We start from the raw sequence: 10,330 nt of genomic DNA, 5'->3' as shown, positions 1-10,330 counted from the left end.
GAACGTTAGTGCACGATTCTTTTTTGTCTTTTCATCTGTATTCAGCGCGCTATTTGGTTTTTAAGTTTGTATGCAAAACCTGAATGCGTGGGTTTAAAAATATTTTTTTAATGAAATAACTTGTCGCATAGATAATGCGCAATTCTGCATACTTTTTTAATTTTTTTCTCATATAGTGCGTGAGATATTTGATATGAAATATTTGATGAACGTTAAGTCGAACCACCCAACAAACTTTTTTAACTTTTTATTAGGTCATCAATTTGTCTATTATTGGCTTACGTTTGTGCACGTGCTTTTTTGATTTCGAGATTATATCTTGAGAGATATTATTTTTTTAAATTTAGTGACTTGATACTTGAACCATTAAATTTACCTTAAAATTGTTTTGTTAAGTGCATACGATTACATATATTTTTTAAAACTTTTAACATGATTTTTCAATTTTTTATCTTTTACATTAAGCTATAAATTTGATTTTGAATGGCTGTCAAGTTTTAACATCAAACATTTTTTTTCCACACTTTTTAAATGCACACCTTTGAGTAATTTAATTACATGATTTTTCATGTATTTTGTATTGTTTTTCCATGTAAATTACGCGAAAAATTCCCATTTTTCCATTTTCACTAAGTACCCCGTCAAAATATCCCGAACAAAAACAACCGCATCCGTTTGGAAGATCCAGTCAACAGAGTCTCGCAAAATAGCCAAAACGGTGTATGCTCTCTAAATATTTCGGTCTATAATAGATTACTTAAAACTTAATATTTTGTATACACAAAAGTGTCAAATCTTAAAAAAAATCATTAATTAACTTAAAATTTGTCTTTTTATTTATGATTTTGTTAATTTCATAAGCAAAAACGCAGTAAATAATAAGTATACTTAGGTACCTTTTGTTTTTAACTTATGATCCGTAATAAGAAATAAATAAGTTATAATACAATAATTACGTTGGTATGCATATTTTTGAAAAATGCAATGTATTTTTATGCAACGATATTTTCTTCAAAAGATAATATTGGAATGACATTTCGTCAACTAAATGCGCGGAACTTGTGACTCCGTATTAACCAACTTCACAGAAGGAAGAAAAAACTGTTTTAAAATAAAACGGACTGGTTTAGGAAATTTGAACACTTTTAGTATTTTAATGTTATAAATGAGTAAATCTGGTAATTTTTACAAAATATTTATTAACATAGAATATAGAGGAGTTACATGGTTTGCTTTTGTTTTTTTGAGATTTGAGCTGGGAGTTACAATGTTTGAATTAAAATAAACAGCACCAAGTTTTACAGTATCTATTGCTTGTCTACATTATGTTGGAAAATTCAATAAAATCGCATAAATAGGGGTAATAAGCATCACATAAATGAACAAAATAATATTTAATTCATTTTAATTTTCGAGTTAGCTTTCCAATGACAGATTATTATAAAATTAGTGATAATCAGCCACCATACTTGTTTTCAAGAACTGAAGGTATTCTTAGTTATTTTATTTCATGCCTTTCTTGATATAGTTGAGGAAGGCTGCAAAGAATTTTGGTTGCATAATAGTACTTTAATTTATTCGTACAGGGACAAAGAGATTGGAGGGAGCTCTTGCTATTCTTCACCAAAACGCAGTTTAAATTAATATTTCCATTTATTAGATCCATTATATTGCAGTGCTCGAATATAAGTCATTAGTTTTTCTCCTGGTCGTACCTATGGATTTGTAAAATCTAACACCAATATTTTTTTTATTAAAATGATGGCATAAATATGTAACATGGTATCTTCTTCTTCTTCCACGGTGCTACATCCCGGGGTGGGATTTGGCCTCCTTCACAACCGCTCTCCACTCACTCCGGTCTCTCGCCACACTTCTCCAGTTACCGGATCTTCCTATATGAAGCCAGTCAATTTCTACGGCGTCAGCCCATCTCTTTCTTGGACGGCCTCTGGGTCTCTTCCGTTGGGGTAGCCACTTCGTCATGATCCTTGGCGCTCTAACTTCAGGCATTCTCTCCACATGCCCCGCCCATCGTAGTCTTTGGAACTTACAGTGTCTTATGATTGTTTGCTGTTCAATCAGCTCTTCCAACTCGTGGTTTATTTTAATTCTGTAGTTCCCATTTTCCAACGTGGGTCCAAAGATTTTGCGGAGTATTTCGCTCGAAGACAGCTAATTTGTTTTCTTCGTTTTGAGTCAAGCACCAAGTCTCACAGCCATAAGTGACCACTGGCCTTATAATCGTTTTATAAATTAGAAGTTTACTTCTTCGGCCTAGAATTTTCGACCCCACCAGTCGCTTGCAGGCATGCCAGCATTTATTCCCGGAGATAAGGCGGATTTTTATCTCCTCTGCTGTCTTATTTTGGGTATTTAGGCTGGATCCGAGATACGTGAACTTGTCCACCCCTTCATATGCATGCTGTCCTATGACTATATTCTGCAGCGGTACCTGATCGCGTGTGCTGACCATATACTTAGTTTTTGACTGGCTTATTTCCAGCCCAGCGTTTTCTGCTTTTATTTTCATAGTGCCACCATGGTCGATCATCCTCTGTTTGGATCTGCTTGTAATTAGTATCCGTCAGTGTGGTCTTTATAAGCCTTACTAGTTTTAAGGGAATTCCCAGTATTTTTAGGCTTTGCAGCATCTTATCCCTATTCACACTGGCGAAAGCTTGTTTAAAATCAATAAGCAGGTGGTGGAGTGTCAGGTTGTATTCGTGCGCTTTCTCCATAGTTTGCCTCATGAGATGGATGTGATCTATGGTGGATCTATTTGGTCGGAAGCCGCATTGGTATTCTTCCAGGATTTCCTCACCATAGATCATTAACCTGCTATACAGTACAGATGAGAAAACTTTATAAGCTGTGTTTAGAATTGTGATCCCTCTGTAGTTATCGCACATTGTTTTGTCTCCCTTTTTCAGAATAGGCACGATTATTATACCCATCTTCCATTCCTCAGGTAGAATTTCTTTTTCCCAAATATTGAGAATTATCTTGTGGATATTTGCTTCCAGTGTAGGGCCACCAGTCTTTATCAGCTCGGCTGTTATCCTGTCGGTTCCAGGTGCTTTATTGTTTTTCAGCGTTCTTAATGCTCTTCTTACTTCAGGCAGAGTAGGCTCATCAATAAATTCCTCAGCAGTGTAGTACAATACTTCTTCCGTTTCCTCATGACCATTATTATAAGCCTGATTTAAAAGTGTTGTGAAATAGCCTTTCCATCTTTCCATAATGTCCTTCTTTTTGATCAGCATTTGTCCTTCACTATCCTTACAGGAGTTTAATCAGGGTTGATAGGATTTAGTCTTGTAAAATTTTCTGAGATCATTGTTTCTTCTTTGACATTCCATGTCTTGAAGTATTCTCATGAGCATCAATCGCTTTTTCTCTCGGCAGAGCTTTGTTGCAGTTTTTCTGTTTTCTTTATAAGTTTCGTAATTTTGGCGAGTTTTCCTTTGTAGGCATTTCTTCCTTGCTTCATTTTTTTTCAAACAGTGCTTGCCTGCAATCATCATCAAACCATCCTGCATCTATTTTTGCTTTGTTTTCCCCCAGAATTTCTGTGGCACTCGTGATCACACAGTTTTTTGTATTTTCCCAGTCCACATTCACATCATCGGTTATTAAAGTCATTTTTAAGTTTGTTTCTATAGATTCCTGGTATTTATCCAAAATTTCTTCATCCCTCATTTTTTCAGCTCTCCATTTAGTTCTTCTCTGGCCTTCTTTTTTCAGTATTAAGGAGATTTTTTGTTTTAATTTTGCTCTCACCAGGAAGTGATCAGAATCGCAATTGACTTCTCTGCAGACGCGCACATCCTCCACTGTTGTCGCTCTTCTTTTTGATATAAGAATGTGATCATTCTATTTGGTTGCATGTATTACTTCCAGGTATTTTCCAGGTTCCTTTGTGGATATTTTTATGTTTAAACCATGTACTACTAATTAATAAATTATTTGCAGCCGCTAAAAAGCATAGACGTTCACCATTATCGATTGTCGTTTGATGCAAACTGTGCTGCCCAGCTACTTATTTAAATGCTTCATCTTTTCCAACTTTTGCATTGAAGTCTCCCAAGATAATTAGAGCATCATGTGGGAAGACTTTTTCGCAGGCTCTCTGCAGATCTTCATAGAATCTATCCTTAATTTCCTCGGTCGCATCATCAGTTGGGGCATAAACGTTGATGAACGTAATATTGAAAAGTGTACCTTTCAGTTTAAGTTTACATAATCTCTCACTAATTGGCTCAAATCCTAGTACTGCCCTGCGGATATCAGAGCTGATTAAGAACCCAGTTCCATAGCGACCCTGCGTACCTGCAGATCCACTGTAATACAAAGTGTAGTTTCTCTTGTTTATGAAACCTGCGCCCTCCCATCTTATTCCCTGCAATACAGTCACGCTCATTTTATACTTATGCAATTCAATTGCAACCTCCTCCATCTTGCCCGGCTGCAACATAGTGCGTACGTTCCATGTGCCACATTGTATATTATATAATCGTTTGTCCTTAATTCTTTGCTTGGGTCGTTGGTTTATGGGGAGTCCGGGGTTCGTAATCAGGGTTTTTTTTACCGTGTTGGGTGATTAACCCTACGACGAACCCTCATCCTTTATCCGGGCTTGGGACCGGTAATAGCGTAGGTAGAGTCGTTCCCTATTACTATAGGCGGAGATTGTGACATGGTATGGCTTAGGTTTTTCCAGGCTTCTTTAAACGCAGTTATATAATCAGCATGAACACTTTTTTTTTATTTCTCAACCTCATTTCAATTACAGAGCGAATCGTTCAACCTCAATTTGAGTGTGGTCCTTCTCCTTTTTTTAATGTACATTGGTGATATTACGTGGCATTGCAATATTAATTTAATAAAGCATTGGTGAGTACTAAATTTTTTCCTGGTTTCTTTCCCTGCTCCGTCACTATACAGAATAGTGGTTTTATAGTCGTCGTCGTCGTCGTCGTAGAAAGAGGCAGAAGAGGAAGAGTAAATTATTGACATATTATTACACTGGAAAGCTAATTTGCAGTAAGCCCACTTTCGACTTCAATCAAAACATTGCAAAGACCATCAATCGTTTTTGGTTGCAGAGAGTAAAATTATGAATGGCAAGTTTTGTTTTAAATTATGCGCTGGACACATTAGATTTTGGATATATCAAAACGCATTGTCTATTGTAAACACATATTTTTCAGTAATTTTGTCAGATTCCTTTTCCCTTCTGGCGTAGGTATTTTTTCTTTTCTTGCTGAACAAGGTATTTTAGTCCATCTAAATTATTTGTTTGACTGAAATAGTTTTCAATTCAGGTATTCAAATTTCTGACAGACTTCTATACTATGTTTAAAATGTTTATTTGTCCCTTAAAATGGTCGAAATCAGTGTTTCTAAACCTTTTTACAGCTGTGGATTACTGAAATTATTAGAAACGTTTTACGCACCGCTAACGTATAAGGAAAACATATTATATAATAACGTATGATAGCAGTTAATTTCGTCACGTAAAACCATTAATATATGACAAAAACACAATGCTCAAATACTTACAGTTGCACAGGTTTTATTAAAATTTTAGCATTAGCATTTGGACGCCCAAAAATTGCGGACCACAAGAAAACTTTCTGAGGACCACTGGTCTAAATTAAACATTGGCATCATTAAATATACAACCAAGCCAGGGCTCGAAATAGACCGGAACGCACCGGAGCGCCGTTCCTGTTCGTGAAATTCTAAAAGATACCGTTCCGGCTCGTGGATTCTTTGAAAATTGCGTTCCGTTTCGTGTTATTGAGATAATATTGCATGTAGGTATATAGTTCTTAAAGTTGTAAGAACTGATTCGTGAGAATATGTTAGGTTATTTATTAACGATTAGTCCTACAAGGTCTACAATATAATATAAGCTGTTCGGTTTTCAGATGTGCTCCAAATTTGTAATTATTTACCCTTACAAGCAGGGCTGAATTTCCAAAAAGGGCTACAGGTCCGGGACCTAAATTTAGTAGGTCTACAGAACCCGAAAAATAATGTGAAATCACAAAAGAACCTTGCAGCGAAGGAATACACAAATATACGAGCTTCTAGAATTTTGAAGATAAGAGCCCAATTCTAAGAAAATTGGTGGAAAATAAGTGATTTTGCAAAAACAAACATAAAATAATATGAAAAAACCATTAAAAAAATAATTGAAAAAACCAGGTTTTAGTACTTCTCTGTATCCATCTTTCAGAATCGTCCTTGTTTCTCTTATGAATGCCGGATTTATCTGAAATACCATCTGAGATATTATCTGGCACCACATAGTGCAGACACAAAAACAAGTCATTATCTTCCAATACTGGAGTAATATTTTTTGTGTTAAATATAATAATTGCTATAGTTACTATATAATTATTATAATACCATTAATATCGATAATTCCTAGTATGTATCATCTGCAAAGAATAATATTTTCCGAATTATGTACCTACCTACTCGTACCTATTTTAATAACAACTGTTGTTTCACTATTGCAAAAAAAAGTTTTTAATTTTTTTCTTCAATTTTCTAGTAGGTTTTTTAAACGGAATACATAGTTTTCAACTGCACCACAGTGGATCAAATAAACAGATGTGGATGGTTCAATGTCATCTTGCCGAGATAATATTATTATGTAAATGATTGTCGGTTCGTGATTAGACTGTGGTTCTATATCATTTAGTGTTCTTAAAACTGTTGAATACCTACATAGGTAGTAGGTACATCAATATTATTGTATATTTGCATAGTAGAAGCTGTTACCTTATGGCAGTGAAATTTAATGCTGCTCTGGTCTTTTCATTTTCTGATGTTTTAAAATAACTCCACAATATTGAAACAAGTTATAATTTTTTGGGGTGTCTTCACAGCCTTTCTGGTGTTTATCATTTTGAAGTGTTTGTATTTGTCTTCACCAATAACTTTTTTTAAAAAATCACAGGGAATAATTTTGGTTCAAGTTTTTCTGTATGAAAATGGAGACCAAGCTATACATATCAACAGACGACGTAATAAAATAATGACTGACACCTTATTTTATCAACCAAAAGTTGAAACGGCCAACTACTATGCTATGACCAATTCATAAATAAAAGCACCATATCTATGTATTAATTAAATACATAGAAATAGATATGTACCTACATATTATACATATTCGGCGTAAAAACCTCAAAAATGTTAATCATGCACGACTATTGCCACTCGATTACTAATAAATGGTAGGTAGGTACCTACCTATCATACATTTTTTTCACTTAATGTGACCTGTATGGGCATTGGTTAATAATAATCGCTGGCAAGCTATATTATTTCGTCTAGGTATCTTATAGGTTCAAAATGCTTGGGTGACTAGGTACAATGAAATAATGGCGTTGCGAAAACCTTTATAACATTTTTTAGTCTTGGGACATCTCTCAACAGCAGCCTCAAAATGATTGATTCCTTGCTATAATTAGAAGAGAGGCGATCTTCCTGTTTTTTTATCTTCACAGAATTATTAAACTCATTATTTCGTTCTTCCAGTCAGCTTTGAACGTAATATTAGATTGATTAAGGGCATTAAGGCGAGATATAGGTACCTAGGTACCTAACTTGCCGACAACACCGAGTTGAGTCTTTATTTTAATTGAGGCTTTTCAGCGATTAGGAATGCAGTATATGTATGAATAGAATAGTTACCTAAATTATAATAATACTTATATTATAAGTACCCACATATAATTTGATTTTTTACGGCGTATTGAAAACCTGTGTTATTAAAAATCTATAAACCTTATAGAGATAGGTACCTATCTTCTTCTTATTGTGCCATCCCCTAGCGGAGGTCGACCACCACCAAGGCGATCTTATCTTTGTCGTATGCTACCCGGAACAGTTCGGTGGAGCTGCACTCGTACCAATCACGGAGGTTATTGAGCCACGAAATGCGGCGCCGTCCTCTGCTACGCTTCCCATTGATCTTTCCTTGAATGACAAGTTGGTGAATGCTGTATATGTGTCCTCTCATAATGTGGTCGAGGTATTGTAGTTTCCTGGTTTTGATACTACGTAGAATTTCTCGGTCCTTCCCCTTTCGATTGAGAACTTCAACATTTGTCACCCGGTCAGTCCAAGGAATTTTGAGGATGCGTCTATACAGCCACATCTCGAAAGCTTTAAGTCTCCGTGACATCTCTTGGTTTAGCGTCCATACTTCCATGCCATAGAAAAGAATTGAGAGCACATAACAACGTACCATACGCAGTCTCAGACCTAGGTTAAGATCTCGATTGCTAAGGAGGCGTCTCATTTTGAGAAAGGCGCTCCTTGCGATCTCAATTGTAGTTTTTATTTCCTGAGACTGGTCCCATTTCTCATTGACCCATAATATCGTTGTTAGGCAAAAAATACAGCAAATCATTAATAGGTAATTAATAATTATTATGCTGTGTTATAATATGAATCATTATTTTTTACTGTTTATGTGTTAGCAGATCTAAAAAACTATAACGAAGTGATCGTATACTATTTTAAGCCTTTAACTTCCAAGTCGTATTTCTGATATAAATTTTATAAGCCCCACATGCCTATACGCTGAAATGATTCATTATTTTTCTATGTTACTTAGAGAAGCTTCATACATCGATTGGCGTAGGCCGTAGCGTATCGTTATACCGTACAATAGACAAAGGGTTAAGTTGACGATTATTCGTTATATGAAAATATAATATATTATGAATTTTGCAGCAATGTGAAAATAGATTACGGCAAAGCAATAATTCCTTACGGGGCATCCCAAGTTTTCTAATGCAGCTCGAAGACGGTGAATTCCCATAACACGGGTAAGTACAGCGCAATTATTTTTTACTCTAGTAGCTTAAAATGTAATGACGTCATTCTTTAGTTCCTCGATGGCTCCTCGTACCTACAGCCAGCGTTGCCATGTCTACTGAAATTTCAGTAGATCTACTGATATTTTTTGCCAATATACTGAATTTTTGATTATTTTTCGAAATTCATGAAATCTACTGATATTTGGCTATTTCCCATATTTTTAAGTCAACGATGGTGAATTTATTAATAAAGTTGAAAAGATTTACGCACGCCTTTGTTGATTTGGATACACGCTTCTAAATTAACAAAGGATGCATTGTTACGCTACCCAATACCGGCATTTTAACCCACTGACATCATCATTGCTTAGAAAATAATAAATTAATACCTACCTATTATTATTTATTACGTAAAACGTCACACCATAACGTAACATGACTCAATAATCATTATATTTTAATGCTATGCTATGTGTGACCAGCAAAAATAAAATTTAATGGGGATGAACAATTGCATCATTGTTAAGTGATAAACTGATAAGAAGGAAACCGAAGAACAAGAGACATTATTCAAACATTTCAATCATTGTTAGTACAAAGGGTTTTTGTCCACAAATATTTTTTTTAGAACGCAAAAAAACTTTTTTCTTCTGGTTTCAAATATTTTTCTTATGCACGTAAGTTCGAATGAATGATACTTTTTGGATCCGGCTCAGGTACATAAAGTAAATTTGAACATTTAATTTGGTTAGGTATTAATTACTGAATAGCAATTTAAAATTTTAGGTCAGGTTTCCCTTTCGTTTCGTTGAAGAACCTTTCAGCAAGTAAAGGTGAATGTACATAATTATATGATATAACAATTTATAAGTCTTCCGATTAGTGAGAGCGCCACATGCTGATTTTGATAGGTATATCATTCAATATTTTTTATACTGTGGTGAGCTTAGTACTAAATTCGAAAACCGGACAATTTATGGTGGCATATCTATAACTAAAACTTTCTCATGATATTTAGAATGAAAATAAAACTGAATAAAACATCGCGAATGGAGAGATTTCCTTTCTATAACTAGGAATTATTTTAATTACACCAAATAATGGGATCTCGAAACTCGAACAAGGAACAACTGGGTACCTACCTAGTACCTACTTTTTATAGTTTTGTTTTCATCAGATTGTTTAGAGTTTAGACAGTCGAAAATGGTTTCTACTGTGCCCTTAATTTTCATCAGTTTTATTCTAGCATTCTCCGATAGCAGCAGTTATAGCAATATTAAAATTATTAATACAAGTTCGTTAATATTGATACCTATTATTTTTGAACTTCTTAAAATATTTTTCCTGATTCATTTGTTATTCAGAAAACATTTTAAATTGTCCTTAGTAGTAATCGTGAAACCAGTGATATAAAAATAACTAGGTGCCTACTTAAGTGTAGTGATAAATCGTATGATAAACTAACATTATTTTGTGTAGAA

Source organism: Rhyacophila brunnea, unplaced genomic scaffold (genome assembly GCF_057557595.1).
Source record: "Rhyacophila brunnea isolate RB1 unplaced genomic scaffold, BYU_Rbru_1.0 scaffold_11, whole genome shotgun sequence".
Taxonomy (NCBI): Eukaryota; Metazoa; Arthropoda; class Insecta; order Trichoptera; family Rhyacophilidae; genus Rhyacophila; species Rhyacophila brunnea.
This window is presented reverse-complemented; position numbering follows the sequence as displayed.